Source organism: Macaca mulatta, chromosome 20 (assembly GCF_049350105.2).
Source record: "Macaca mulatta isolate MMU2019108-1 chromosome 20, T2T-MMU8v2.0, whole genome shotgun sequence".
NCBI classification, from domain to species: Eukaryota; Metazoa; Chordata; class Mammalia; order Primates; family Cercopithecidae; genus Macaca; species Macaca mulatta.
Genome location: NC_133425.1, coordinates 74,653,503 through 74,669,320, shown reverse-complemented (window position 1 = coordinate 74,669,320; position 15,818 = coordinate 74,653,503). Strand labels below are relative to the sequence as shown.

At 42.1% G+C, this 15,818-nt stretch overlaps 1 long non-coding RNA gene across 1 annotated transcript in view; it reads left to right on the top strand.

Moving 5' to 3' along the window:
* The first annotated feature begins 2,749 nt into the window (after positions 1–2,749).
* Positions 2,750–15,818, top strand: part of LOC114674418 (uncharacterized) — a 39,590-nt gene continuing 26,521 nt past the window's right edge. Inside the window, exon 1 of the long non-coding RNA XR_003725497.2 lies at positions 2,750–2,950. This is a non-coding gene — a long non-coding RNA (uncharacterized LOC114674418). The remainder of the gene's footprint in view (positions 2,951–15,818) is intronic.

Genomic DNA, 15,818 nt, shown 5'->3' with positions numbered 1-15,818 from the left:
GTGCTGAGGTGTTTTCCTGTCTTATTTAATCTGCACAATAAACTCATGAAGTGGATTTTATTTAAGTGGGAATTTCTTTCTTCTTAAACAGACTTTATGTTTTGGAGCAGTTTTAGGTTCACAGAGAAACGGAGTGGAAAGTACGGAGTTCCCGTATATCTCTGCTGCCTGTACGTTTTACATTTACACCCCTTTCACAACCAGGGAACTGAGGCTTGAGGACTTAAATAATGTTCCCTCAAATGTGCAGATAGTAACTCACAGGGGCAAACATCGAAACCAAGGCTGGGCACGGTGGCTCATGCCTGTAATCCCAGCACTTTGGAAGCCTGAGGTGGGCGGATCACCTGAGGTCAGGAGTTGAAGGCCAGCCTGGCTAACATGGTGTAAAACCCTGTCTCTACTAAAAATACAAAAACTAGCCGGGCGTGGTAGTGAGAGCCTGTAATCCCAGCTACCTGGGAGGCTGAGGTGAGGCAGGAGAATTGCTTGAACCCAGGAGGCGGAGGTTGCAGTGAGCTGAGATGGTGCCACTGCACTCCAGCCTGGGTGACAGAGCAAGACTCCATCTCAGGGGAAAAAAAAAAAAAAAAAAAAAAAAAATCGAAACCAGGAGCCCGACCATCTTTATAGCAGGGCTCGGCAAATGACAGCCCAGGGGCCACATTGAGCCTGTTTTTATATACTTGTTAGCTGAGAATCGTTTTAAATTTTGAGGGGAAAGAGAATATTTTGTGACACACAAAAAGTAGATGAAATTCAAATTTGTGTCTATAAATAAAGTTTTATTGGAACATGGCCACATCGATTATTTTACATTTGTCCATGGCTGTTTTCATGCTGGGAGGGCAGATTTAAGTAGTTGCGACATTGATCGTACGACCCACAAAGCCTATAACATTTTTAACTTGGCCCTTGACAGGAGAAGTTTGCCAGTCCCGCCTGACAGAACCAGACTTATCACACTGACTAAATGTTTCTAATATTGTTAGGTTTCTGCAGGCCGAGGTGGTATATGGGTTTCCAAAGGATGCTGTTTGGAGGATTCTTGGTTCTCCCTTACACCAGAATAACTCATTTTAAAGGTTTTATGAATTAAGCGTTTGTAGCATATTTCATTTGAAGAAAGGGTTCCACTCATAACCAACCACACACACACACACACACACACACAGAAGTTTAAATATCAAGGCTTTTCTTACAAAAAAATTTTTTTAATTATCATGATGAAGAGTTTGTCTAAACCCAGGCAAATTGGAGAATAGATACCTGCTCACTTGGCTGGTGAGGGGCAGATCTAGCCCAGGCCCCCAGTGTTGGCTCTTTCTACACTATTGTGACCCCAGGGATTGCATTGAGGGACGGCTTTGAGCCTGATGACTTATTGACATGGGTTTGATGTCTTTTCCCATCAGTAAATGTTCCTAAATGTGCCCCTAAAAGACGAAGACTTAGGCCAGGTGCAGTGGCTCACGCCTGTAATCCCAACACTTTGGGAGGCCGAGGCAGATGGATCACCTGAGGTCTGGAGTTCGAGACCAACCTGACCAACACGGTGAAACCCCGCCACTACTAAAAATACAAAAAATTAGCTGGGCGTGGTGGCAGGTGCCTGTAATCCCAGGTACTCTGGAGGCTGAGGCAGGAGAATCGCTTGAACCCAGGAGGCGGAGCTTGCAGTGAGCCGAGATCATGCCATTATACTCCAGCCTGGGTGACAACAGCCAAACTCCATCTCAAAAAAAAAAAAAAGAGAAAGACATAAAAAGAAATAATAACCATAACAGCATTAGCACACCTAGAAAACAGTTAATGATGAGTCCTTGATGTCATCAAATGCCCAGTCAGTGACCAAATCTCCAATTTTGACACAGGGTTTAAGTTCACGTTGGTCAGGTTTGGAATCCTAAGTATGCTCCTTATTAGCCAAGAAACTTTCAAATAAGCACGTAACCTTTCCGAGAGTCAGTTTCCATCTGTGGAATGGAGGGAATCTGATATCATCAGGGTTGTTCTGAAGATCAGGTGATACTAGCAAAGTCCTAATAAAATGTAGCAGGTGCTAAGCACTTAACAAGTCATTGTTATAATAATGCTGACGATGATGGCTGTTGCTATTGTAATCGGAATTATTACAGACAAATAGAGTCACCACTTGTCCAGTTTGCTTGGGACTGTCCTAGTTTTAGTACTGAAATTCCCAAGTTCTGGGACATCCCCTTGGTCCCAGGCAAACTGGGATGGTTGATCCCCTAGTAAAGCCAGGCCACACTGGCAAGCTGGGAACCCAAGCTCATGGAATCAATGCGTAACGGATTTCTCAAACGAATTTATTATTTGGTTGATGCAATCGGCAGGCCTGCTGGACAGAATCCCAGATTCTCTATAAATAGACAGGAAATGTTCAGGAGCCTCAGACCTGGTGCTCATCACCATTGAATGATGCGCTTTCACTGCTCCCCCTGCTCAGAAGTAGAGCCTCCCCCAGGCACCAGAACAAGGACTGATTCTTACCTGGGAAAGAAATGCAGTCCCTCCATGTAATGGAAGTCATTGCAAAAGCAAGAGCAACCGTAGTGTTTATTGCATCAAATCCTCTCATTCTGGCAATTTAAGAGCCAAGTGCCAAAAAGGTGAAATGACTTCTCCACAGTGTCTTGGGGAATTGGAGACAGCTGAGTTGCGGAGCAGTCAATTTGACCCTCGTGCTCTCTGCAGATTGCCTTAAAAGCATAGGCCTGAAAATCACGGAGGGGAATTTCACCCGAAGTCCTCTTGTGTGGATGGCCTCCTCTGCAAGGATAACACATCCTGAGAAATGTTTGTTCAAAGTGCCATGCACAAGAGCCAGAACACAAGGGAGGACGGACCCAGGATCCCTGGATTGGTGGAGTTTTGGTGGAGTCCTTCTCCTGGGAGGGAATATTTTTGGACACAGCTGGCCAGAGAGGTGAGAACAACGTCTTCTAAAATGGCAAAGACATAGCAGTCATAATTCAACTCAGATTCAAAGTAAAATAATGAGATCATACTGGTAACTGGCTAATTCCATTCATGGAGGAGGCCAGGCCGGAGAATTGAGGAGAAAAATTAACCTCTCTGGGATGTGTATTTTAAAATTCATTTACCATACATTTATTAAGTACCTGCTTTGCATCAGGCACTGGACTAGGTGCAGTGAGCATTATGACCCTTATGTTACAGACTCAAGGAATATAAAATAGTGGCAAAGACAGACCAAATAACAACAAAAAAAAGCAATTGCAAGTTGCAAATTAGCTCCCTGAAGGAGGAAGGAAAACAGAAAGGGAGCGGGAAACAGCCAGGGAATGTATCTCTGAAGAGGAGATTTTTAAGCTAAGTTCTGAGGAATTATGAAGATTTAACTGTCTAAAGAGGGAGTTGTCTTAGTCTGTTCAGACTGCTAGAACAAATTACCTTAAACCGTGTAATTTATTAACAATAGAAATTTGTTTCTTAGAGTTCTAGAGGCTGGGACCCCTCTGCTGGGAATCAGGTCGCGGCAGATTTGGTGTCTGGTGAGGGCCTCTTCCCCATAGATGGAAATTTCTGTGACCTCACATGGTGGAAGGGGCGTGGCAGCATCCTTCAACCTCTTTTTTTTTTTTTTTTCTGAAACGGAGCTTCACTCCATCACCCGGGCTGGAGTGCAATGGCATGATCTTGGCTCACTGCAACCTCCGCCTCCTGAGTTCAGGCAATTCTCCTGCCTCAGCCTCCTAAGTAGCTGGGATTACAGGCATGCGCCACTACACCCGGCTATTTTTGTATTTTTAGTAGAGATGGAGTTTATGCATGTTGGTCAGGCTGGTCTTGAACCCCTGACCTCAGATGATCTGCCTGCCTCGGCTTCCCGAAGTGCTGGGATTACAGGCGTGAGCCACTGCACCTGGCCTCAACCTCTTTTATGAGGGCGCTAATCCCATCCATTTAGATAGAGCCCCGCTAACCTTACACTTCCCAAAGTCTCCACGTCTCAATACTATTGCATTGGGGGTTAGGTTTTAGCATATAAATTTTCGGGGGGGGACATAAACATTTAATCACAGCAGGGGTTAAGTGCATTCTGAGTAGATTTTAAAAATATACTTTTAAATGTTCTTACCTAACTCAATGCTTTATTTACTTAATGATAAATGGCTGATAGAGCGGATTCTTTTGGACAAAATTTTATTAAATTGACCAAGTGACTTATCTTAAAAGAGATATTCAGCTCACTAAGCTGAATTTATTATTATTTTTTTTTGTAAATTTTGGACACATTGTGTTAGTTTCAAACAATCTAGGCATCATCTGGAATTCAAGGGAGAAACACTTGGCAGCAGAAAACCATGTTCTCAGAGCTAAAATCCCTATCTTCAGAAAACAGTACAAGATAGCCTACCGAATAAAATCAGAATATTTTTAAGTGAAAATGAGATGAAAAGAATTGAGAAGGAGCCAAGCGATAGTTAAGTTAATCTTCAGGGGAGGGAAAACATGTCAGAAAATGTAAACTAGATCAGTCCAACCCATGTTACAATTCTGCAGAGGGAATTAAATTCCTGCGGAAAAACAAGTCTCTGATTATGAAAGGATTTGACTGTATAGAAGAATCTGGAACATCAGTCTATTAAAAATACTTGTAAAACCAGGGGCATCATGTAAGAAATTAGTGAGCTAAAGAAGTGGGAGAACTTGGGATGTCTGAAATAGTTATTATTGCAGACGCTGTGTTGTATTAGTAAGACTGCAACGAGGAGAAAATTGCTTTATTCCGAAAAGCAAAATTTATTATCACGTAGGATCATTTAATTTTAAGTGGCTCTCTTAACTCTTTATGTATAACTCTGCTTGGCTTAACCATGAGTAGTTAATTTAAAAAAAAAAAAAAAAAGTAATTCCAGTGTATCTAACATGTGGTACGCTTGTTTTATGATCCAAAGAAAATGAATCAATAGCAAAATTAATCCAGACAGGAGGGTGAACCTTTGAGGTTTATTAAGGACAAATAAAAAGACTGTTATGTGTTAGGAGACACTGAGTTTAGTAAAATTCTGTCCAAAACTGGGTGGGTAAAATAAGAAGTATTGGGAAAAGATGTCCTTCACTGAAATTATAAGCACACTTAAAAGGAAACAAAATAAAAAGAGTTTTCACTCATTCCAGAATTTTACAGGCAATGGCTATTTTCTAATACAATTGTTTTAGCAAATGTTTGATTTGGATGTACTATGACAGTATCTTCCATATTTCATTTTATTCATTACATATTCCTGATGCACATACAAATGGGAGTTAAAGCATGTGCAAAGAAAACCATTTTTATTTTTTTAACCAACAAATGCTTCCAGAAGGGTGCCTTTGTTCCGGCTGCAGCTAATAAGGGTGGGTTGACAGTGGTTAGACCGGCTAAGCAGTTTGCAAATAGTCACCCATTACTTCCAGCGGGGAAGAGGTGCCTCGGGAAATGTTTGCACAGAATGTTTTGGGCTGTTCCGGCAAAAACCTTAATGCCGGTTTACCAAGTGCCTAATTTCACACAGCTCAGCAAAGAGGAGTCAGTTACTGAATCAGACTGGATTCAACTGGGGGAGCTGGTTGGGGGGAAGCAAGTTTGCAGTGAAACACACACAAAGCCATTGAGATCATCAGCAAGCAGAAGTTACGTATGACTTCGCTGTTGATAATACGGGACTGGCTTCCAGTATCAAAAGATATCAGATCCGTATTCATTTCTGTTCTCCATTGACATACCAGTAATTTCAAGAAGTCTTTTCTTCTTAAACTATTCTCCTTTGACTCACTTGCTGAATCTTGAACCAGGCCAGGCTCGTTCTTGCCTCTGGGCTCTCACACTGGCTGTTTGCTCACTAGGCAGGACTTGATTTTATTCTTTTTATTCGCAGCTTGCTTGAAATGTCACCACCTCGGGGAGGCCTTCCCTGACCACCTGCTTTAATGCCCTTGCCCCATACTTCCCCATTATATTCTATCACAGCACCGTGATTTGTTTTCCTCATAGCACTTAACACTAACTGATGTTCTCGCTTATTGATTGATTTATTTTTTGTTTGTTTGGTTGTTGACTCTGTCTTCTGTCTACGGAATACGAGTTCCATTAGAACAGGAATCTAAAACAGCACCTGGCACAGAGTCAACCGTCAAAATTATTGAAAGGTAGATGGAAAATTATTGAAAAGATGGATGGATGGAGAGATGGACACAAACAATTTCCAATTGGAGTGACCTCACTGTAGGGCGTTTTTCTTGGGTAAAGTTCCGATATTGAATTATTAGACTCATTTCCACCCACCACAGGTTATTTACCACATATCAATGGCTTGACTGATGTTCCAAGACACCTACGGAAATCCACTTAAAAATTAACACATTTCGTATTGGAAATTTGGTTCTCTATCCCAAAGTGTTCTACTTCTTTTTTCTCTTTACTCATTATCAGGAAACTGAAAAGTATACTTAAATACACCGCCCCCCAAAAAATAAACCTGCCAAAATCAAACCAAGCATATCAAAGGGAAGTCAAATTTTGTTTTACAGGGTTACTTTAATGGGTGTCTGTGTGAGGGGGTCCTTGTGTTTTCAGAACCAAGGCCCATGAAATAAGAAAGAGAGCCAGATGGTGACTTTGGTAACATTTGTGGGGTGAGATACGTTCAAGCAATCAGAGATTCAAACAGGTAAATGAGAGTTAAACTCTTTTCAAACAGATGAAGTCTTTTTCTAAATTTAGATAGTCCAAAGTAGTCATTAACAGTTTAGTATAAAATGCTTATGTAGGTGTGCCCTTTGATTGTTGTTTTTTAATTTTCTTTTAAGTTCTGGGGGTACATGTGCAGAATGTGCGGGTCTGTTACTATACATGTGCCATGGTGGTTTGCTGTACCCATCAACCTGTCATCTACATTAGGTATTTCTCCTAATGCTATCCCTCCCCTAACCCTCCACCTCCTGACAGGCCCCGGTATGTGATGTTCCCCTCCCTGTGTCCATGTGTTCTCATCGTTCAACTCCCACTTATGGGTCAGAACACGGGGTGTTTGGTTTTCTGTTCTTGTGTTAGTTTGCTGAGAATGATGGTTTTCAGCTTCATCCATGTCCCTGCAAAGAACGTGAATTCATCCTTTTTTATGGCTGCATAGTATTCAATGGTGTATATGTGCCACATATTCTTTATCCAGTCTATCATTGATGGGCATTTGGGTTGGTTCCAAGTCTTTGTGATTGTGAATAGAGCTGCAATAAACATACGCATGTGTGTGTCTTTATAGTAGAATGATTTATAATCGTTTGGGTATATACCCAGTAATGGGATTATTGGGTCAAATGGTATTTCCAGTTCTAGATCCTTGAGGAATCACCACACTGTCTTCCGCAGTGGTTAAACTACTTTACACTCCCATCAACAGTGTAAAAACTTTCCTATTTCTCTGGAGAGGTCCAGCATCTGTTGTTTCTTGACTTTAATGATCGCCATTCTAACTGGTGTGAGATGGTATCTCATTGGGGTTTTGATTTGTATTTCTCTAATGACCAGTGATCATGAGCTTTTTTTCACGGGATTGTTGGCTGCATAAATGTCTTCTTTTGAGAAGTGTCTGTTTATATCCTTTGCCCACTTTTCGATGGGGTTGTTTTTTCTTGTAAATTTGTTGAAGTTCTTTGTAGATTCTGGATATTAACCCTTTGTCAGACGGATACATTGCAAAATTTTTCTCCCATTCTGTAGGTTGCTTGTTCACTCTGATGGCAGTTTCTTTGCTGTGCAGAAGCTCTTTAATTAGATCCCATTTGTCAATTTTGGCTTTTGTTGCCATTGCTTTTGGTATCTTAGTCATGAAGTCTTTGCTCATGCGTATGTCCTGAATGGTATTGGCTAGGTTTTCTTCTAGGGTTCTCATGGTTTCAGGTTTTACATTTAAGTCTTTAATCCAACTTGAGTTAATTTTTGTATAAGATGTAAGGAAGCGGTCCAGTTTCATTTTCTGCTTATGGCTAGCCAGTTTTCCCAACACCGTTTATCAAATAGGGAAACCTTTCCGTATTGATTGTTTTTGTCAGGTTTGTCAAGGATCAGATGGTTATAGATGTGTGATGTTATTTCTGAGGCCTCTGTTCCAGTCCATTGATCAATACATCTGTTTTGGTACCAGTACCATGCTGTTGTGGTTACTGCAGCCTTGTAGTATGGTTTGAAGTCAGGTAGCTTGATGCCTCCAGCTTTGTTCTTTTTGCTTAGGATTGTCTTGGCTATGCGGGTTCTTTTTTGGTTCCATATGAAATTTAAAGTAGTTTTTTCTGTTTCTGTAAAGAAAGTCAACGGTAGCTTGATGGGGATAGCATTGAATCTGTAAATTACTTTGGGCAGTATGGCCATTTTCATGATATTGATTCTTCCCACCCATGAGCATGGAATGTTTTTCCATTTGTTTGTGTCCTCTTTTATTTCCTTGAGCAGTGGTTTGTAGTTCTCCTTGAAGAGGTCCTTCATAATCACTTGTAAGTTGTATTCCTAGGTATTTTATTCTCTTTGTAGCAATTGCGAATGGGAGTTCACTCATGATTTGGCTCTCTATTACTGGTGTATAGAAATGCTTGTGATTTTTGCAAATTGATTTTGTATCCTGAGACTTTGCTGAAGTTGCTTATCAGCTTAAGGAGATTTTGGGCTGAGATAATGGGGTTTTCTAAATATACAATCATGTCATCTGCAAACAGAGACAATTTGACTCCTTCTGTTCCTATTTGAATACCTTTATTTCTTTCTCTTGCCTGATTGTCCTGGCCAGAATTTCCAATACTATGTTGAATAGGAGCGGTGAGAGAGGGCATCCTTGTCTTGTGCCAGTTTTCAAAAGGCATGCTTCCAGTTTTTGCCCATTCAGTATGATATTGGCTGTGGGTTTGTCATAAATAGCTCTTATTATTTTGAGATACATTCCATCAATACCTAGTTTGTTGAGAGTTTCAGCATGAAGGGCTGTTGAAATTCGTGGAAGGCCTTTTCTGCATCTATTGAGATAATCATGTGGTTTTTGTCATTGGTTTTGTTTATGTGATGGATTATGTTTGTTGATTTGCATATGTTGAACCAGCCTTGCATCCCAGGGATAAAGCTGACTTGATCGTGGTCGACAAGTTTCTTGATATGCTGCTGGATTCAATTTGCCAGTATTTTATTGAGGATGTTTGCAGCAATGTTCATCAGGGATATTGACCTGAAATTTTATTTTTTTGTTGGATCTCTGCCAGGTTTTGGTATCAGGATGATGCTGGCCTCATAAAATGAGTTAGAGAGGATTGCCTCTTTTTCTATGGTTTGAAATAGTTTTAGAAGGAATGATAGCAGCTCTTCTTTGTACTTTTGGTAGAATTCGGCTTTGAATCCGTCTGATCCTTGACTTTTTTTCGTTGGTAGGCTATTAATTACTGCCTCATTTTCAGAACTTGTTATTGGTCTATTCAGGGATTCTACTTCTTATAGGTTTAGACTTGGGAGGGTGTATGTGTCCAGGAATCCATCCATATCTTGTGGATTTTCTAGTTTATTTGTGTAGAGGTGTTGATAGTATTTTCTGACAGTACTTTGTATTTCTGTGGGATCAGTGGTGATATCCCCTTTATCATTTTTTATTGCAATTATTTGAATCCTCTCTCTTTTTTTAGTTAATCTGGCCAGTGGTCTAATTTGTTGGTTAAAAAAAAAAAAAAAACAGTTCCTGCATTCATTGATTTTTTTTTTTTTTTTTTGAAGGGTTTTTTGTGTCTCTGACTCCTTCAGTTCTGCTGCTATCTTAGTTATTTCTTGTCATCTTCTAGCTTTTGAATTTGTTTGATCTTGCTTCTCTAGTTCTTTTACTTGTGATGTTAGGGTGTCGATTTTAGATCCTTTCTTGCTTTCTCTTGTGGGCTAGCTGGTTATAAATTTCCCTCTACACACTGCTTTAAATGTGTCCCAGAGATTCTGATACTTTGTGTCTTTGCTCTCATTGGTTTCAAAAAACTTCTTTATTTCTGCCTTCATTTTGTTATTTACCTAGTAGTCATTCAGGAGCAGGTTATTCAGTTTCCATGTAGTTGTTTGGTTTTGAGTGAGTTTTTAAATTCTGAGTTCTAATTTGATTGCACTGTGGTCTGAGAGACCGTTTGTTATGATTTCCATTATTTTGTATTTGCTGAGGAGTGTTTTACTTCCAATTATGTGATCAATTTTAGAATAAGTGCAATGTGGTGCTAAGAAGAATGTATATTTTGTTGATTTGGGATGGAGAGTTCTGTAGATGTCTATTAGGTCAGCTTGGTCCAGAGCTGAGTTCAAGTCCTACATATTCTTGCTAATTTTCTGTCTCGTTGATCTGTCTCATATTGACAGTGGGGTGTTAAAGTCTCCCAGTGTTACTGTGTGGGAGTCTAAGTCTCTTCGTAGGTCTTTGAAGAACTTGCTTTATGAATCTGTGTGCTCCTGTATTGGGTGCATATATATTTAGGATAGTAAGCTCTTCTTGTTGAATTGATCACTTTACCATTATGTAATGCCCTTCTTTGTCTCTTTTGATCATTGTTGCTTTAAAGTCTGTTCTATCAGAGACTAGGATTGCAACCCCTCCCCTCCTTTTTTTTTTTTTTTTTTTTTTCTTCCCATTTGCTTGGTAAATCTTCCTGCATCCCTTTATTTTGAGCCTATGTTTGTCTTTGCACATAAGGTGGGTCTCCTGAATACAGCACACTGATGGGTCTTGCATTTACCCAATTTGCCAGCCTGTGTCTTTTAATTGGGGCATTTAGCCTGTTTACATTTAAGGTTAATAATATTGTTATGTGTGAATTTGATCCTGCCATTATGATGCTAGCTGATTATTTTTCCCATTAGTTGATGGTTTCTTCATAGCATCGATGGTCTTTACAATTTGGTATGTTTTTGCAGTGGCTGGTACCAGTTGTTCCTCTCCATGTTTAGTGCTTCCTTTAGGAGCTCTTGTAAGGCAGGCCTGGCAGTGACAGCATTTGCTTGTATATAAAATATTTTATTTCTCCTCCACTTATGAAGCTTAGTTTGGTTGGATATGAAATTCTGGTTTGAAAATTCTTTTCTTTAAGAATGTTAAATATTGGCCCCCACTCTCTTCTGGCTTGTAGGGTTTCTGCCGAGAGATCTGCTGTTAGTCTGATGGGCTTCTCATAGTGAGTAACCCGACCTTTCTCTCTGAATGCCCTTAATATTTTCTCCTTCATTTCAATCTTGGTGAATCTGATAAGTATGTGTCTTGGGGTTGCTCTTCTCAAGGAGTATCCTTGTGGTGGTCTCCGTATTTCTTCAGTTTGAATGTTGGCTTATCTGGCTGGATTGGGGAAGTTCTGCTGGATAATACCCTGAAGAGTGTTTTTCAACTCGGTTCCATTCTCCCCGTCACTTTCAGGTACACCAAGCAAATGTAGATTTGGTCTTTTCACATAGTCCCATATTTCTTGTAGGCTTTGTTCATTCCTTTTCATTCTTTTTTTCTCTAATCTTGTCTTCTCACTTTATTTCAGTAAGTTGATCTTCAATCTCTGATATCCTTTCTTCTGTTTGATCAGAGCAGCTATGGAAACTTATGTAGGCTTCAGGAAGTTCTCATGCTGTGTTTTTCAGCTCGATCATGTCATTTATGTTCTTCTGTAAACTGGTTATTCTAGTTAGCAATTTGTCTAATCTTTTTTCAAGATTCTTAGCTTCCTTGCATTGGGTTAGAACATGCTCCTTTAGCTTGGTGAAGTTTGTCATAACTCACCTTGGGAAGTCTGCTTCTATCAGTTAATCAAACTCATTCTCCATCCAGTTTTGTTCCCTTGCTGGGGAGGAGTTGTGATCCTTTGGAGGAGAAGAGGTATTCCAGTTTTTGGAATTTTTAGCCTTTTTGCCCTGATTTCTCCCCATCTTCTTGGATTTATCTACCTTTGGTCTTAGATGTTGGTGACCTTCAGATGAGGTCTCTGAGTGGACGTCCTTTTTGTTGATGTCGATGCATTCCTTTCTGTTTGTTAGTTTTCCTTCTATAGGTGAGGCCCCTTCAGGTCTGCTGGAGTTCACTGGAGGTCCACTCCAGACTGTTTGCCTGGGTATCACCAGCAGAGGCTGCACAACAGCAAAGATTGCTGCCTGTTCCTTCCTCTGGAAGCTTTGTCCCAGAGGGGCACCTGCCAGATGCCAGGTGAAGCTCTCTTGTATGAGGTGTCCATTGGCCCCTACTGGGAGGTGTCTCCCAAACAGGAGACATGGGGGTCAGGGACCCACTTGAGAAGGCAGTCTGACCCTTAGCAGAGTTCAAACGCTGTGCTGGATGATCCGCTGCTCTCTTGAGAGCCATCAGGCCGGGTCATTGAAGTCTCCTGAAGCTGCACCCACAGCCACCCCTTCCCCCAGGTGCTCTGTCCCAGGGAGATGGGGGGGTTTATCTATAAGCCCCTAACTGGGGCTGTTACCTTCCCCCCCCCCCCCACCCCAGAGATGCTTGTTGGCAAATGGAGGCAAAAGGGTCTCTTATTCTGGTAGAAGAGGGGGAAGGTGATGTTGGCTAGAGAGGTCCTGAGGGGCAGTTGAAGTTTTGGAGGGCGTGGGAGAGTGGGACGAGGAGGTTAGTTAAAGTGTGACCATGCATACAGATAGAAGAAAGGGCAATCAGGCACTTGTTGACAAAACAGAACATGTGTAACCAGGAAAACCATGTCTTCCAATTTTTTTTTTCTTTCAAAAACATAAGACTGCTGGATCCGAATGTCTTTAGCCCTGAATGTCAATCCAGTCTCCCCCAAGTTAATTTTCACATACAGTTTTTCCCCACTTACACCTACCCTGTGGGACCCTAAACCGCCAGTGCCGTTCTGGGCCCCATCACCTTTGCATTGCCCAGCCCTGTGATGTTCTTTGCAAGCAAAGAGAAGGGAAGTCCTGTGCCCACCTTGGTAACCATTTAAAGTAATAATTTCGGTAAACACTTTGTGAAGGCTTCCTGGGCATGGCTACACACGTCCTCTGGATCTCTCCGTGAAATATTCGTGTTGCGCTGCCGCTATCCATCTTAAACAATCATCTTTCTTGCAGGCTTCTAAAGTCGAGGGCTGTGCTCCTTCAGCCCATTCCCAGTGCCTTACCCCTGCCATGGCTGGGCACTGAATCATCCATTTGCTCAGTCAATAGATATTTTGGGAGCAGCTACAACGTGCCCGGGCTATCCTAACTTCTGGGGATTTCAGCAATAAACAAAACAGACAAGGCAGTGGCCCTCACAGAGCTTTCCAACTATTGAGAGGGACACAGAATAAATCTGTGATTCCCAGGTGTGAGACATGCTAGGAAAGAAACCATTAGGATCTAGGGGTTGGGATTAGGTAGGCAAAATGGTCCGGAAATGCCTCCCTATGGAGGTGATGGTTAATCTGGCCATCTGTGGAAAGTCTGGAATTCACTTTTATCCATTCAAGCCAGTGTGAGTCAGAACCCTATCATTCAGGGAGTTGGAATTTGAATTTTGGAGGTTTGTTCCCTACAAACCATCCCCCAGATAACTCCACCAACAGTCTCAAGTTGGATAACCAACTCATTCCAACTTGCTCGGGACTTTACCAGTTTCAGCGTAGACAGTCCCAAGGCCCAGGAAACTCCTCAGTTCTTAGCAAACCAGGATGGTCCATGACACTACTTAAGAGTGACAGACATCTGTCAATCACTGTGCACAAACTAGGAGCCTAGGGCACCCATGCAAATGTTTCAGCTCGGCAGAATTTGGGAAGCAATGGAGAGAGAATCTGACAAAACCGAGTTACAAAATCAGGAGCTGCAACCACGATTAGTTTGACTTTTCACTTTCCTGTAGGGCAGAGGCTATGGACAAATCCTTGGCCAGAGCTGCAAACTACAACAGTGGGAGTGGCTATGAGAACCAGATCTAGAGAGGTGTTCAGACCTCCCCAGCTTGTAGCCAGCACCGTCAGGACAACAAGATGTGACCGGATGAGACTGTGTCTCCATTAGGTTTCCCTGGAGTCCTCACTTGCCCTGGTGGTTACCCCACCATGTCCTCAGAGCAAACAAGTCCAGGTCAAGATGGAGTGGGCTAGGGTCAAGTTCAAATCCTATATCCCCCAAGAAAAAGAGATCCTGTCTGCCTAGATGACCAGATTTAGCAAATAAAAATACAGCCTACCCATTTAAATTTAAATTTCAAATAAACGATTTTTTTCAGCAGAAGTATATCCTATGTTGTATGCATGGGATATATTTACACTTTAAAAATTTGTTTAAAATTCAAATTAAATTGAATGTCCTGTGTTTTAACCTGGCAACCTTATGCCCATTTCCAGAGACTCTATCTTGCACCTGGCATTCCCATGGAGACTTTAGCCTTCAGATGTGACAGTGAAAACAGTCTGGCAACAACAGCACTGACCGAGTGTTATATTTTGGCACAAGGTCACAGAATGGCCCAAATTCCACTTTCTTTACTATGTGGTCATAGACTCCTAAAAGAAATGAACTATGTACTCAAATAAGTCAAAAAGATGCATGCGCTATAGTGTCCCTACTTTTAGATACGAAGGGAACCTATAAATGAAGGACAGTGGGTAACTGCTTCCAAGAGCCTGGAAAGAAGCAGAAAGCTTCCATTTTGGCTTCTCTTCCAACCAGGGAACACTTGGGTCCTGGGTGAAGCTGGTGTTCACTTACAAAGCTGTCGTCTTCTGCAGTTGTTGGGATGCTGGGCTCTGTCCCAGGAGACTAGAGGCAAGGGTTGAGCTCTGTAGGTGACTTCAAGAAGGAAGAGCCTCAGAAAGGGTCAGAGTCAACATCCTTTGCTGATGACTGCAGGTCAGAGCCTGAGAAACCAAGAACCGTACGCCTGGGTGAGAGGAGAAACTGAATGGGAGCAAAATCCAGAAGGTCAAAAGGTGGCACAGGCCAGGTCAGTAGAGAAGCAAGTCAGGAAGAAGATTCCTGTCTGAGAGTTGCTGGACTGTCACGAAGCACCACGACGGGATGCTGAGCCACGGGACCTGGGTGCACCTGGCTAGACCAGGAGTCCCTCACGGGAGGTGACTGTGCCCCCCATGGGACATTTGTCAGTGTCTAGAAGTACTTTGGATTGTCATGACAGGGTGCAGTGTCGCTCCTAGCCACTGGTGGTCAAGGGCAGAAATGACAGTAAACACCCTGCAAATACACAGGACAGCTGCCTACAGCAAAGAGTGATCCAGCCCCAAACGCCAACAGTGCAGGAGCTCAGAAACTCGAGGACAGATCAGAGTTTAAGAAGCACAGCACACTTTCCCCTGAGTGTCCTCTGAGACAGAACTCGCCTACTCAGAATTTCCAGGTCTCCGTACTCTGAAAGGCCAGGAGGTGTGAGAGAGTGAGCCGCCCTCTACGCCAGAAGAACCATGGGAAGTGAGAAAGAAGTTGGGAGAGAAATCCTCCAACCACCCGTTCCCAGTGGTTATTTGCCAAAGTGTGTGCTTATTAGCCAATTACAGCAGAGATTTACCGAGTGGAATTACATGTTCATTTAAGTAGTTGCAAAACCTGTCCCTCCTAAGCCACCAGCAAACTCCACGAGGCTTTAATGTGACCAATGGCAAAGTCAGTTAATAGAGCCTGCATGTTAATGGTGCCTGGGATTTACACTGTAATTGTTTCCGCGGCTCCCTGTCTCGCGGAGGTATTCGTCTTGGTGCATGGATACCAGCTGCGTGCCATAACATTACATGCAGGATTATGAGGGTTTTTAAAAAAAATATTTCATCTGTAATTATAGACCAGACCA